The 16,083-nt window shown below is 41.1% G+C and overlaps 1 long non-coding RNA gene across 4 annotated transcripts; it reads right to left on the bottom strand.

Annotated features, from left to right (window-relative positions):
- Window positions 1–5,881: 5,881 nt before the first annotated feature.
- On the bottom strand, window positions 5,882–15,853 carry LOC310896054. 4 transcript variants are annotated; one of them, XR_014581145.1, is made up of 7 exons: window positions 15,346–15,853; window positions 14,394–14,515; window positions 13,126–13,247; window positions 11,808–11,943; window positions 10,573–10,749; window positions 9,397–9,808; window positions 5,882–7,731 (listed from the first exon to the last, which is right to left on the bottom strand). It is a non-coding gene; the product is annotated as an uncharacterized lncRNA (long non-coding RNA). The 4 variants fall into 4 exon arrangements; XR_014581146.1 differs by lacking the exons at window positions 14,394–14,515; window positions 15,346–15,853 and adding an exon at window positions 13,533–14,297; XR_014581147.1 differs by lacking the exons at window positions 14,394–14,515; window positions 15,346–15,853 and having other exon boundaries at window positions 13,126–13,501.
- Between the last annotated feature and the right edge of the window lie 230 nt (window positions 15,854–16,083).

Below are 16,083 nucleotides of genomic sequence, written 5' to 3'. Positions count from 1 at the left end.
AAACTGGCAGTAGCAGCCATTTAATGTCACATTTCTGCTTTTACTGAGTGGCTCTTATTACTTTATATGCATTAAAAATGCATGGCTGCTTATAAATCTTTGATTACACTATGCACTAGACCTCGTTACATTTTTCACCTCCATTCCAGGATCAAATCTACACAACGCATAGACGCCGTACTGGGCACGGGGCACTTTTGCAGATTTGACCACGGGCATTCAACAGAGAACAGCAGCTGGTCCCGAGAATGGTAATGAACACAGGAAGGCAGAATTTATCCTTTTAGGAAAGTAATAACATCGAAATTGTGAGAAGCAACCTCAGTGTTTCAGGGTGGCGTGTCTGGAGGCTGAGATGCCCTGTTTTTCTTCTCATTGTCCGTCCTCACCTCTCACTGCTGAGAGAGGCAGCACGACAGGAATACCTTACTGAATGAGCTGTTAGGATCTGATTTTTTTTTTTTTTTGTAACAGCTCCAGGCAAATTATATAAAAAAAAAAAAGTGAAATAAAGTAAAATGGAAGTGCCTGTCAGTATAACCCTGTTTCCTAAAAAGGTGAACCTACTTAGTAGTTGGAAGGAATCACTTATAAAAGATGCATAACTGCTATCGAGTACCTCCATTGATCCAGCTACAGATGCTCTTGAGCAAAAGTCACCAATCTATCACCCTATTTGCAAACTTTTTCCATCCTTCCCACCCTCCAGCTCTCCTCATCATATTTTCTCCTGCTACATCTCCACTTTCATGTAGCAATCACAGTCTCTGCTGCTCCTCTCACCACCCAGTCCTCAGCAGTTGAACAGTACCATCACAACACCTCCCAGCAAGGCCAGGCAGCCTACGTTAAACTCGCTGCAGAGACATAAAGCCGTCTGGGGAACCCCCTCATCCCTAGGAAACGAAAGGAAACGAAACCTTTTCCAAGCCAGTATCAGGACAGCTGCTCTTTGGAGCTGCCTGTTCCATGTACCAGGAGATTATGAGGAAAATGTGTTATTTCCATGAGAGATGACACAGCCATTTTCTCCATTTACTCTTATCGACTTTTTTCCCTGATGTTGTGCATTATACAAGCTCCTCTCCATTTCATTTTTTTACAGCTATGTTTTAATGTCCTTTAGAAAATGCATGTATTATTTAGCATACTGCAGAGAGAGGATAGGCCAGGTGTGAATCATTCCATATTGCAGGAAAACATGTTCTCTTTTCTGTATAATTATTAAACCTGCTTCCACAGAGAGCTTTTCTCTACAGGTAGGCAAGAACACTGGGTTACTTGATGCCACCTGGTAAATATTCAAAGATGCTACTCCAGGATTTCCTCTGAAAGGCTGAATACTTAGAAATAGGGGACTAAGCAAGGTTTGGGGAAAACAATCTTAAGCAAAGCTTGGCTTCATCAGTAGAAGATGAGAATTTCTCAACAGTTAGAACTGAATATCGAAAAAAGAAAAATCTTTGCTTCCCATTCCAGTACTGTCTGAGGAATATCACTTATTAAAGGGAAAAGCACAGTTTTACCAGTAGTGTTAATATGTTTTAAAGTGACAAGTACTTTTTTTTTTTCAGACATGGTTAAACATAGCAGACTTCGAAACTATTTGAAAGGTGGGTAACATTACGCAACGTTACCTTGCAGGCACAGTATCATCCCATCTGTCTCAAGTTCACCCTAGTGATTACACTTTTTCAGCAGAGCACTGAAGGTTTTTGCCTTAAAAATCCCCTTTGTCATGCTTGCCTTTCATTTTCTCCCCAGTTACCTTTTTAAATGGAGTTAAACTGGAGGCTAAAATCTTTGATTTGAGGGTTGTCTACATGAGAGTACTTGAGAGAAATCAATTCAAATTAATTAAGGGTGTAAATTCAAGGCAGAGGACTCAGCCTGCAGGAGTCCACATTATGGCTACCCATTCACATTTACAGCAGCCTGAAGGCAATTAAATAGTTTGTTTCCACAGCAGACAATGTAGGCTGTGTGAGTTGGGTGCACCCAATGTGTCTGAGTGCATTAGCTGTCAAACTTCCGTGTAACCTGCAATAGTGTGTTGGCTCAGGACAACCTCGCTGTGATGACACAAAAAACCCCAAGTACTGGCTTGTTCACCTCAATGCAGGCAAGCACTTCAAATACTTCTATGCCTAAATCAAACCAAATGCAGTGTTATATTTAGATTAGACCTCTTCTGCACATCTGCTCAAAGACACTCCGTCACTAGAGATAATCATAAAAAACTTCTTTCAAACATTTCCCCTTTTTGCCTTCTCTGCAGAGGCTCATCCCTGCCTACTGTAGCCGCTCTTGGGAGGCAGCCCTGTTACAAACGTCCCAACCACCGTGTCTCTACCTGGGGAACTTGGCTTTCAGCCTCTGGTCACAAGACTGCATCTCTCTTAGTGCTAATTAATACAGCCAAAATAAGCAGACTGCTCATGGGATGCCTACGCTGCTGCCTGGGAGCACAGCTAACATGCTGCTCCTGAAGCACATCTTTCAGAGGATCAAGTCTGAAGTTCTCTCTGCTAGCATGTCCCACCTAAATTCTGCAGGAAGCAAGGACAGGTAGCGAGGAGCCTTGCTGCTGGGAAAGCCTGAAAACCATTTGTATAGATTCTTTCATGTTAATATCGAAATCAATGCTTTTCTGAGGCACCTACATTGTTAGCATGATGGGAAACACAAGGGTTTGAAACGTGTGGTAAGCATCTCCCTTCAGGCACCTTAACACGTTACTGCTGCTGCTTTCCACAGCAGCTGAAAACTTTGTTGTACAAGAGAGGGCTCTCCGTGCTTACACAATCTGGCAAAGCAGTTATGGGTTTAAATCACGAATGTGAAACAGTATGAGTCAATAATAATACAGTAACCTGTAATAAGTTAGTGCTGTAACAGGAAACATCAAAAGTGCCAAAAACTTTTCATGGATGAGTTCTGAAAAAGAGTTGTTGTGGTTTTAAAAAATCAACAGTCCAAAAATTAAAAGAGAGGTTAACATGATCCCTTTTATTTATTTATGTACCAACATAAGCATATGGGCTCACAGATGAGAAGTTCTGAACTTTTTTGCATACAGGTGAATGAATTCAGGCTGAAAAAGGAGCACAGATCTCACACTAGCCAGTCCCAAAATAGTGAAGTCCCTTTTCTACATTTAGCACTGTGTGGAAGGGTTTATGTGTTCATTGAGGAGCTCCCTGGCTACCTAAAGTTTTCCAAGAGCTGTATCTCTTTATTTCTACACTCAAAAGGATGTAGGAGTTCTGAATATTACTAAGATATTATCTCCATTTTTGCTTGCATTGCTTTCAGTAAGGCTGGCTCCAATAAATAGCACATAAATCTTAACTGTCTGTAATCTGTAATAGAAAGACATTTTTGAAAAAGGATTTCTTGGCAGACTATTATCCATTTTGTACCGCTTTTTCTTGCCTTGTTCTGTCCTCTTTTCTTCTATGAGAAGAAAACAGATTTTTCCTCTTCACTTTTTTTTTTCCCTGATTGTATTCTTGTTGGTGATATACAAGAGCACTGATACAACGTAGTTTTTCATTTTGGCAGCTTTTTTTTTTAAATGGATTCCATAGCATGATCTGACCGGTGACAAACGACCCAGGACTTCCACTTGGAATACTAAAGCTGAATTATCTGGCTTCCTGGGGTCTGATGGAGATGCAGTGAAAATTAAAAAAAATTACTGCACAAGAGCAGTGGTGACTGATGTAGGGTCTGCATGCTGAGCTTTTGACCTCAACCGTTTCTACAGTAACTGTGCAATGTATTGTGCTTTCTATTCTCAGACTCACATTGGAAGCCAATTAAATTAAAAGGCTATTCATTTCATTATATTTGTCTCCAGGACACTCAAATAGAAATGCAAACGATTCCTGTTCAGAGTTTCCTGCATCAAAGAAATTGATATCGTAGAGCTAATTTGTGATAACAATATAAACCAATATGCAATCTGCAGTGATTTAAAAGATACGTGCATAGGATGTACACTGAACTTACAAAACACCCATTAGCGAGATCATGAAATTAAATCTTCCAAAGGGCACTTGTTTCAAGCCCTCAAGGTAGCACTTTATTTTGGTTTAATCAGCTAGCTAACCATTGCAACTCATGCTTTTCAAGAACCAGATTCATCAATATTAGGATTCATGGATTTGTAATATTGAGCGGTTACAGTCTCAGGAAAGCCCGGTGAAAATAAAAGCTGTACAAAGGTGGGCCGTAAGCACTTTGCTGCTTTAAACAGGCCAAAGCAGGAGTGGAAAAAAGGAGAAAATATTTCTTATAAAAAACAAAGGAGTTGTTGTCTGAGGACTGATCCACCAGTTTGAACAATAAAGAAGCACATTCTCAAATGTGTTGCTCTCTTAAGAACTGGTCTTGGTTTCTAGCTCAGTGAAAAATTAATGTTTTTGTCAAATGACAGGAAAGTAATGGGCATGCAGCATTATTCTACTGCCTCTATTTTTATTTTAAATTAAGCTTCTGGTATAGTTCCCCATGTCAGTTAGAGCAATAGCAATTTCTGATCTGGTGAAATGACCTTCACCTTGAAGGGAAGGGAGAGGACTTTCACACCATCCTGCAGGATACAAAATAACAGCCTGCAACGTGCCATTTGTAGATCATTTTGTGCAGGCTAGTAGCCACAAATTGAAACTTGCCTATCATCAATGGCAGATCAAATTTTAGAGTTTTTATAACGGTCATGGTACTGAAAGCTTGTTGATAGAGTAGATGTGGGTTTATAATGGAGGCAGCAGCCTTCATTACAGTTTATCTAGACATGGCTGGCAGGATATAATAAACTAAACGAGGTTGAAATGACAAAAATGTCTCCAGGCTTATGAAAACCTGGAACACTATTTCTAGGAAAACCTGGCAGTTTAGACAAAATTGACAAACACTTAACTCCCTTTTCAGATAGGTGAAATCATTCCGGGCCAGAAACATTCATCTGCAGCGCTGAAACTCACAATCTTTCCACCAGGTGTGAGCTGGGAGATAGTTCTTTAGTGGGGAAAAATGAACTTGCTTCCCTCTGATACGGCTAACTTTGTTTGGTTTTCTTCTCTCTATGCCTCTCAGTAAAATTTCAGTCAGCTGTTGAAATATTCAAGACAAAAAAAGTTAAAGTGAAAAAATTAAATTAAGGATAGGTTTCTTACAATAGTTTGGAAATAGAAGCAAAAAATGCAAATTTCATGAAGGTTACATGAGCATCTCTACTCAGCTTTTACTATAACAACTAGAAAACAGTAAAATTAATTTAGGCAACTAAATTCATTCATTTTTAAATCAGGCAACTGGAAGAGAAGCTCTCTTCAATAGTGCATTATTTGCCTGAGGAGTTTATGCCAAAAAGTAGCAATTGGGTCAGCAGCAGAGCAGGCCTCCAAAACAAGTGTGAAAAAGAAAAAAAAAAAAAAAAGTGTCGCAAAACAAAACACCTACAGGGGTTTTTGTTTGTACTCACACATGAGTACATATTTAATATAACAGGTAGAATAGCAGAAAGCAAGCTCTAAACAATGAGGGCCAGAAAATCTATGCAGGCACATTTTTCTATAAGTTGCCTACTGTGAAATTTCTTAAACCATCTTTGACATAGCTGGAATTGGCTCTGCTAAAAGAGAGGATACTGAATTAAAAAATCCATAGGTCTATCTGATATTGAACATTTAGTGTTTCTGTTTTCTTAGTTGACTAATTTCCTTGCTTTGGGATGAAAACTTAAGTTTTCCTTACTATTGTGATTCCTTTGCAGAATATTAACCTTGAATTTGATGCAACGGTGATGGCAGCAAAACTTTTTCCTCCTACCCCAGTTTTTCTATTTAGACAATGAGGTCTCCAAGAAGAAAGCTTTTTCTTTGATCATTTATTCTTGTTTGGTTCTCTGAGTATAACAACCAGCTTTTAATAAAACTCCAAGAGCTTTTCAAAGCTTTCATCTTTCTGGATTACATTTTCCAAACTAAGCTTTTTCCTGAACACAAAACAGAAAGAGTCCATCCTGGATTTTTCGTTTAATTTTTCTTAAATGATTGTCTTAAATGAAAAACTCTCTTAAATCTATCTATCTATCTATACACACACTTTTTTCTTTTTTTTTTTTGTAAGAAAGAAGGTATTTTCAGTGGTTAGACAAAACTGGAGGTAGAAACTGTAAGTGGCACTCATTGCTGCAGCGTAACTGAGGCCAAGGATTTAGAAGAGGGACTGGATTTTACTGAAGCAACAACATTCAGAGTTATATTCTCTAATGATAAAAAGTGTAATGAAAGGGGAAAAAAATATTTTTTCACTTAAGGACTTAAGATGGCAATGAGTTCAGGACAAGACCTGATTAGGACATATTACCTGATTTATTTTTCTTTTTATAAAGTATTCTGAACAATCACTTAAGGCATGTTGGACTGTCCACTGGTGTGAAAAGATATAAAGCCTGAAAGTGTATTCCTGTGAAAGTAACAGAAAATACACACTTTTAAATGCAGAAAAATATTTGCCCATCCTGAAGACTGTGGGTATTGGCAGAATATGTGCCTGGCATCTGCTACCCCTGTTATGTTATTTTGCTCTTCCATTTTTGTTAGGACAGAAAATTAAGTGATTTTTAATTGAGACATTAATGAAGAAAAGAAAAAAAGTAGATTCAATTTTCTCTGCAAATTTGAACACTTTAAATGTGGCTATTTCCACAAAGAAAAAGCATTATAAAGAAAACAATTTTTTTTGTGAAGAATAAATCAATGGGAGCTTTTCTTGACACGCTCCAGTAGAGTGGCTAACACAGCCCAGCTGTGAAGGGACATTTAATACATGAGACTACCAGCCTGGAGTAACCCCACTTGCAATCCCGATAGCACGGTGGTCCCAGTACCAGTAGTCTCACTCCACCAACCTATTGCCATTGCACTTCAGGCCTTGCTAATGTGGGCATAGCCAAGGTGAATATTGAGTTTCCACAACGGAGGCAGACAGGAGAGAGAGATGAAGACAGGAGAACCCAGCCCAAAGAATTTAATACAATCAACGGGGCAAACCTGTGCTTCTCCCCAGTTCCCTCAGCCCCCAGTTCTTCTTTCATTGCTGCTGAAAGGCTTGAAATTTACAGTATAATATGGGCTTGTATCATTATTATTCACTATAATCTTAGGATATTTACAGCAACACTGACTAATTTCCACTGCAACAAAACCAAACCCAGAAGAGGAGACCAACAATGAGCGGCACACCTTCTCTGGGGTTATTAGTGCCACCAAAAATGAGGCGGAGACCACGTGCCTGAAAGATGCTCTGCTTTCTTTGTACGTTCAGCTTAAATGCAACTGCCAACACCAGGAACCCAGACTGTGGGAGGTGAGGCAGCAATGCAGGGGATGCTGTGTGCTCGGGTAGGAGAGAATGCAGCTTCCTCAAAGACCACCAGGATAGAAGCACAAACAAGTTACAACATCGTAAACCTAATTTCTGAAGGTCAACTGCTCCTGTGGATGCTTCCCTCTACCAAAATAAGCAAGAAAAATCATTTTATTCACCAAAGCACACTGCTTCTTGTCTTTTAGGTGCTGCCGATTCACATACAACATAGACGAGATGGTGCTGATAGAGGAAAGCTATTTCTCACTCGGAGCAGGTTCAGCAGGCTATGCTGTCCACAGTACCATTTTTCAGTGACACATCTTTGGTAAAACAGCTCTCAGAACAAACCTGCTTGCAAGGAAGATTAAATAAAAATTAAAAAAAAAAAAAGTCATACATCTTCAAGAAAGGCTTACCAAACTAAAAGTCCCTGAGACTGAAAACAGAAGCTTATAACATGAGGTCCTTTACTTACAGTTACAGTGCTTCCTAGGAAAGTTATGTAGATAAAAGGAACATCAATGTAGAAGAAAATAATTTTGTTAGTTCATTTATATAATTACTGAAGGTTTAAGCCACAAGGATCAGCTGTGTCCTGGCTTGAAATGTCAAATATGAAATTCTTGGGTATTCAGAGTTTAGGAATTGGGCCAAAAAAGTTTCAGAATTGAAGGGTATTTTGGCTGATCCTTTAGCTTCAAGTCTCTCAAGTAAACCTAAGTGAATTAAATATAATTTTTCATGACCGATTAGAGTATACATTTGACCATCAGCTGCGTCTCACAGTCTGCTACCTACCAGCTGGAACATTTATGAGACTTTTTATAACTTAGTTACAGCTACCTTGTGGAACAATTTAATCATATAAAATCTTATAATACAGATGCACAAGCTAAACAATACCAGCTGCTGGCTTGTGCTCTTGTCAAGCTGCTTTACCCCTGTGCTTCTCCCCATGCCATCCAGGACATTCCCACTGCAGGGGGACTGGCTTTGGAGGATGCTATCTGCAAGGGCAAGCTGACTTCTGCATCTGACATCCAAGATGCACAGTCCCTGAAGTTTCCAGCAGAAATGCAGGGCTTCATAAGCCCATATGTGACAGGAGGTGCACTGACGAAGCCTCCTCTGAGCAAAAAGTGTCTGAAAATGAAGAGGTTGTGTACACACGGTTAATGCTGAGAGGACAGTACCCACCTATCCAGCTGCTTGAAGTGATTCTCTTCCTCAAATAAGAATCCTCAAGGCTCTGGCACAGGTTTGCCCTCTCTAGCCAAGGAGCAAAGCAAGCCTTGTCTAAATAAAGCATTTGGAGTTTTTGGCATAAAAATGGCTTAATGCCAGCATTATCACTGGCTCTAAAGCAAAACAACAGAAGATGAAGGAGCATTGCAAACAGGTAAAGTGACACAGCTCATCAACATGCAGAACTCTGTGCTATGCAGCACACTTGCAAGTGCCTCACATTTGAGTGGTACAATTTATCTTCATAACCTTTTCTTGCTAGACGGTATTTCATTCCTTTCTTTGTCTGACCTCCAGCTTCTCTGCCAGAGGTGGTACAAAAAATACAGAGCAGGCACAGGAAGGAGAGCAGAGGGAGATAGAGGTATGAAATTATACTGCAGACTTTGTGACTAATCGCCGAGCAGCATCGCCTCGGAATTAACATAATCTTTGAGAGGTTCCCATATGTTTGAGGCTGACTGGGTGCATGTATGCTAATCAGCTTCATGTTATAACCAGGATATTAGAACACAACTTTGCTAAGCAAATGGAGGAGGAGATCAACAAATATTCATCAGTGAGATGAAAACAGAGTTCTGTAGGGGAGATTCGGATTCCCATCAGCATCTGGTATAGCCTGGGGAAGGAAAGAGCCCTCACGGCAGGACCACTGAGGGCACTATGTTGATGGGACCTCTCCTTCATGCCCAAGGAGAGAAGTACCCAACCCATCTCTTTTCTATTTCTCACCTACAACAAAAACCACTGCCACAGAAAGTTACTTACACTGCAAAATTGATGTCCCTTTCCCATGACTGGTGAGAGGTTTTGCTTCTTGTGAGCCCCTGGAACGAACCACACAAGCAGCCCCATGGAGCAGTGAGGGTCTGAGTAGTTCAGCTTTTCTGCACAGCCACAGCAGGTCAATGTGCTTTAGTCCTGGTGGACTTTGGTGCCAAGAGGCTAGCATCAGTCTTGTCCTCCTCCAGGCCTGAGGACTTCCCTTTCACGGGGTCCCTCCGGAAGGGGTGCACGCACAGAGCACGCTGCCTGGGCTCTGTCAGCAGCAGCAGCCACACACAGCCTCCCTCAGACGTGCATACCCTACTTGACAAACAGTGCTGCTGATGATAATTTAAGCTTCATCTATCTTCCTGCTCTCTACTTAGTCCCTTTCTTTGGTGCATCCTGGAGGTCTCTGCATAGGAAACATCAGGTGTGGAAATAACTAACGAGATATTCATTAAGACTAGGTTGTGATGGAGATGGCAAGCCAAATCACCCCCAAACTTCTGTTTCTTTGCATCCAGTTTTAAGGATCATTTTATTTATAGCTAGGAAAATTACCTGCAGCACTATTGCTGGGAAACTAAAGCCTACAGTAACATTTAGCTTCCATTTCAGCTGCTCTACATTGAACATGCCCCTTGGAAATCCAGACAGCAGATACACTGTCTTTGTATAAGACATGCAACAGATAATTGGAATGAGGTATACGAGCATTGACCTGCTTGATTTTACTTTTTGGCATTCTCTCCTTCCCAGCCCAACATACATTTATGAAGCATGAAATACGTTCACCCTTCCTGACTCACTTCTATTCTTTTTCAAACCTGACAGAGCATTTGAGGTTGGTAAGTGAACTGTGCTAGGCTGGGTCATGGTTTCAACTGAAGAAAAAAAAAAAGAAAAACAAAACAAAACAAAAAAACAACAACCCTGCAGTGGATTGATATGATTTTGGTTTCATAGCTGACAATCATTTCTCATCATTGTTTCAAGCATGAAAGATTTAGCAATGGCTGCACGAAACTTCAGTGCCACAAACTTTTGATGCTCCATCAAGCAGCTTTGCTTTTGTCTGTTGTACGCACTGCAGCCACAAGTCCCTACCTCGTGATCCTAGGTGGCAAATACAAAGATAATTAAAAAAGCTGACGTTCAGAGAGTTATTAACAGTACCTTTGCATTTCAGCAACATATGAACAAGCAATTGTGTTCTTCACAAAAAGTCCAATTTTCTTATTCTAACGTGCTCCTCATTTTTCTCTATCTTGACTTGATCTCTTTGCCTGGGCACTTTCACCTCAAATTCCAAGTAATCAAACTGTCAGGAATGTCACCCACTAAGTGAAAGCACTGAAACAAACAAAAAGAGCATTAGCAATCTGCTTGTGAGCTGCAAACACATACACAGAAGCTGAGCAGAGTTTTCTGAAAAGCCAGTCGTGCTACTTGGAGGAGGAACTTCACAGGAGAAAGCTACTTGGTAATACAAAATTACTTCCCCCCTCCCCAAGGAGGGGATAAATTGTGGATACTAATTTAAATTAAACAGGTAAAATGCAAATGACCTAGTGCAATAAAAGATGCAAAGCTTCTGAACTTGCTACTTCAAAATCCACATTTTATCCAGTAAAGACTTTCACCTAAACAATGTGTTCTCATAGCATTTTTTTTTATTATTTTTTATTTTGCCTTGCAGTTTTACATCAGCATCAGCAGATCACTGTGTTCTGTACTTTGCTACGAGATCAGCTTCATGGGTGGTGTGCTGTAGTCAGACCCTCAGAGCAGGCGTTCTCCTAACTCCCATTGCAGATTTGGGGATGTATGTGTCTGAGACTTTTGCCTCATGACCAAGAGTGTTTTTTTATCATTCAGATGGGTTTTAGCTGTAAGATGGGGATAATAAAACTTCTCTAAGCAATTATCTTCTCAAGGTTACACAAGGAGGGGAGGTTAAAGAACATCCGTGTCTTCCTCAGAGCCTTGGAAGTTAATACTAAAGTTTGTTACTAAGATCTTTAATTGCAATAATGATGCTTAGGCTCCATTGCAAATATTTTCAGGAAAACTGATGCTTTTTAAATAATCTCTAATACAGTCTAGAAGGAGTACATCACTTTAATGAGGGGATAGGAGGTGGGTAAGAGGGAAAGTAATAATGAGTTAATGAAATAGGCTTGGTTGTCTGCACAAGATTTGCAGATGAGTATTGCATACCCATCACCATGTGCAGGCAAACAGGTACTCAGCTCCCCTAAAACTGGGTTCATGCAAGACAAATATATGATAGGACTGGGTAATTCACTCCAAATGCCTCAGATTTCACTGCTCTCAAAACTTGAGGTGACCTCTCCAGAGGCTAGAGAGAGAGACATGAAAGATCAAATCAAACTTTCCCTATCTCATACCTTCAGAAATCAATGAGACTACACATGCACCATTTCCGTGATTTCCTTTTCGTGTGCTAGTAGTCTCACTTCTTCCTCAGTATTTAATTATCAAATACCCAAATGAACTCCTCAGGATAAAGCTACAATCCAAAACCTATTCACAGAAAAGAGCTATTAAAGAACATTTGATACACACACAAACCCATTTGCAGATAGTTCTCAATCAGCAAAATTCATTGACTAAATTATACGTGGTTAATTATTCGCCCATCTCTCACCACTCAACTCTCCTTTTTCCCCTTGACAAATTCCTAAAATGATCAAAATGCTGATCACAGCCCAAGAGTTTATACAGCTTCTTCCCTTCGCGTCTCCCTTCCAGTTTCTTCCCTCTGGTCCTTTAGTAAGCAAACCCTTCTGGTTCAGCAATTTAGCAAAAAGAATGAAATTTTTGCTTGCAATTATATAACTGCTGCAAGGCATTCCAGTCAGCAGGAATGCCATCCAGGAGATTCACGGCTGTAAAAATGCATAAACAGCCGCTGTTCCCTACTGTAGGACTTTCACTGGCTGTGCAGTCTGTAGATTTGAACACTTTGATTTATTGGAGGGAGAAGCAGTGAGAAAACACTGTCAGGCTCCTGGAGCAGCTGAGGTATTAGGCTGCTCCCTTCACGTACATCATGCTCATGAAAAGCGCAGGAGCCTGGTCGCCTATAAATTAGGAGATCCTGGAGATGTGGGGTGGGAGGAGGAATCATGAGTGTCAACTTAGCTTGTGATTAGCTTTAAATCCTGAGAAACATTAAACAAATTCTGGCTGCTTCATGACTTACCCCTTCCTTTTCCCACTGCTCCTTTATTTATAATTTCCCTGCAGAAGTGCGGACCCACTCTCCCCCTGCTCCTGGCTTGCAGCCACTTGGGCCAGCAGGATCTGCCTGCCTTGCTGAGCTCTGTTTGCCACATCTCCTTTTGAAATCGCTTATTAAGGTCCTAGGCCTGATGAATTTTTAATTCTGCTGGGAAGGCCTTACTCACAGAAGGTGCTACTTCAGCTAGCTCTGTGGCCCTGTGCCACTCTTTTCTTCCCCTCACAGCTCCTGCAATCTCACTTCTTGAGGGATCTCTTCTAGCCAAGAGAAACAAGCTCTCTTTTCCCACCCAATTTGCACAGTGCCTGGTTTATACTATTAATATAACAGCTCTCTAACTACGGCAGGGTAAACTGCAGCCACAAAATTCATACACATTTCTAACCCTGAAGTAGCCACCAGTTAGGGTCAGTTTGCATAATCCAAGGCTTTGCCAACCAGCCCCATTACTTACTTCATACCTGATACCCTATTTCTGGAATATTAAGATTCTGCAGGACGTTATGTATCCTCTTCATCTCTATTCCTGTGTTCAGGTGGTACTCCTCTGCATTGATTCACTGCAACCAGCTTTGCTCACATCCTGCACACAAGCACAGAGCCACTGAAATCCCTGCTTTCCTCTCCTCAACCTCGCAGGCTTTGCAGCCAGGTGCGATGGATTTCCTTGAAGCTTGCCAGAACCAGGGGTGAACCCAGCTGCTCCTCTTGCAGCTAGTTGCACTGAAAGCTGCTGCTACCAGAGAAGCCACACCAAAGTCAGAGTTTAGAAGCAGGATGCTCTGCTATACCAGCTGCTTACATAAGCTTATAAAGCAAAGCAGACTTGAAGGGAAAAAAAAAAAGTGTCAGTAAAACATCTTTTTACCTCATTTCCTTTTGACTTGACTTAGAGGCTTCTCCAGCAAACATTATGAACATATAATCTCAGTTCTTTTCAACTACAGAAGCATGGAAATACAAATATTATTACAGCAGCCTTTTTTTTTTTTTTTTTTTCCTCTTACTACAAGTCTGTACTCTCAAATATCTCCAGTCATGCCTTTAGTTCTTCAGATGAGGAATCTTTTCAACAGAGCACACAGGACTACACCTCCTTGTTGTAGAGCTGCCCTTTTAAGGGGTATCCCAGGGCTCACTCCTGAGCTGATGGGGGGAAAGAGGGCAGGTGAGCCTGTGATTTTGGGAGAGGCAAATGAGTGCAGTCCTTGACTAGTCCTTTTGCACCTAACTGTCTATAAGGCAGCCCTTCCCCACATGGTAAATAGGCTTATTTACTCTTCTGTTCTCACATCTCATTCCTAATGCTTTCGGTGTATCCTAAGCACACAAGCAACCACCTTCTGTCCTTGGACAGCAGCCCAGCTCTCCTTGACTTCATCAGCGTTTGCGTGGACTGTCTGAGGAAAGACTTCAGCTCAGGATGGTATTTACACTACACGCTAGTCATTAAAAGAGCCACCAGCTCCTGCTTCATGAGCAAAGATATAAATTCCAGGTCATTACATAAACTGACTTTACCGTGCATTTGTTGAGGCCATTAACTCAGCTGCAGCCCTCAGCTCACCCTCCAGAGGAGGAACAGGGACAACAACATCTTAAACAGCAGCGCCCAGCTCTCCTCTCCAGCCGAGGAGCTGCTGCAAAGCAGGAACAGCTTTGCACATCTCATTGCCTGGTCCCCAGTGGGAACTTGACCTAAATTCTGCGGTACGCTGGGAAAACCAACCTGAGATCTTGCAGCTGATTCAGCTACCGTGAAAAGGCAAGGGCCTTCTTGTGAGTTTAGCCCATGCTACTGATCAGAGCAATTTCCAGGACTCTCTCAGATGTTGTGCTTCTTTTTTCCATCTGCAAAAGAGGGATGATGCATCTCCCTCACATGCGGGTGATAATGAGATGAAAGATGCTCAAAGATTAAGTATAGCCCATAAAGAACATCACAAGTTTAATTTGGTATAACTGGGAGCAACTTTAAAATTTCAAAGGCAATTCAATTCACTGTTTTTAGCACTGTTTTGAAATGTTAACATCTACTGCAGTTCAGTTTGCAAATCCACAGCTGTTGAGCAGAAGTCATTAGGGGAAGTGGGGAGAAGCTGGAGTTTTTATAGGAAATGATCAGGAGTGAATTAATTCATGTTGGCTATGAATTTTGCATCAGTACATTTCAGTGCAAATCCAAGTGCAGTAAACAGTTTATATTCCCCCTCTGGTTATTGTTTTGAGCTATCTTCAGATGCATGCTGACCTCCCCGGATTGCTTTATAGGCTACTCACACTGCAGATGTTTTCTTTGCAGCTGATGCCCCAAGGCTGGTGCCTCTGGGCTAAAAGTTGACACTGTGCAGAGCTCATGTAACCCAGCTCAGTGGAGCTGTGCTGATTGATAGCTGAGGGTCTGATTTGTAGCTAAAGAGTGGAAAAATTGGTTTCAGAAGAACAGTTCTGGGATGAAGGTGGAGTCTGACATGAATCCCATGGCAGTTTCAGACAACAGCTTTTAAAATTTTCTGTGCAGGGAAACAGCCTGCAAGAGGCACCTGCTTCCATCAACCGACTGGTCGCACCTCATCGCTCACCCAGTTGTGCCAGCAAGCCCATTGTGGGGCAATCCTATGCATGAAATCGGCAAAATATTCCAAGCTGAAAGTAAAAGAAATTAAACCTAGGTCATTTACCTAATCCAGTTACAGCAAAGCTCCAGAAACCTGTTCATTAGCACAGCTAAAGGAGCAGTAAGTAGTACCAGGGGAGATGGAGCAGGCAAACGTCCCTAAAACTCTGGAGACTGCTTCTGAAAAAAAAAAAAAAAATTGTCAATAGCCTATATATATATATATATAAACTTTATTTCTTCTTTGTACTGCCAGTCACCAGCTTGCCGACGACTTCTTGCCAGTGCTTCCAACAACGCACCGACACACAAGTAGTTAACAACTCCAACTTGGATTTGACACTTTTCCTTAAGATTAAATGGGCTACTCGCAGAGACAGACAACTCGCTAACTTCAAAGCTTCCTGTCTTAGCTAAAAAGAAACAAATTGCTTCCCCAGTGAATCCTCTCAAGGGAGCAACTCAGGATAAACCTGTGATATTTGCATTAAATCATCTTTAAACATAAACCCGAATAGATTCTGTTTCTTTAATATATTTTCCCATTATTTAAATGGACTTGTTTTAAAAGACAGTAACGTGTTTGCTTTGGGGATATTTTGCATTTCTATTTACCTTTTGGCTGGCAGTTCATTGTTATGGGCAGAACTGCTGGAACTAAAGCAGCTGAGGCTTACAGATATTTTAGAAAGGATTTACATACGAGGCCACTCTCCTGCTGATTTTCAGCAGTGCTCCTTCTCTCAGTCTGGGGACGGTAAGGGGATCTTTTGGTCACAGAGCCTGCCTGCGGGCTGGGCTG

This window comes from Anser anser, assembly GCF_964211835.1.
Source record: "Anser anser genome assembly, chromosome: 3".
In the NCBI taxonomy this organism is placed as follows: Eukaryota; Metazoa; Chordata; class Aves; order Anseriformes; family Anatidae; genus Anser; species Anser anser.
The sequence above is the reverse complement of the archived record's forward strand: the minus strand, read 5'-3'. Positions and strand labels throughout refer to the sequence as shown.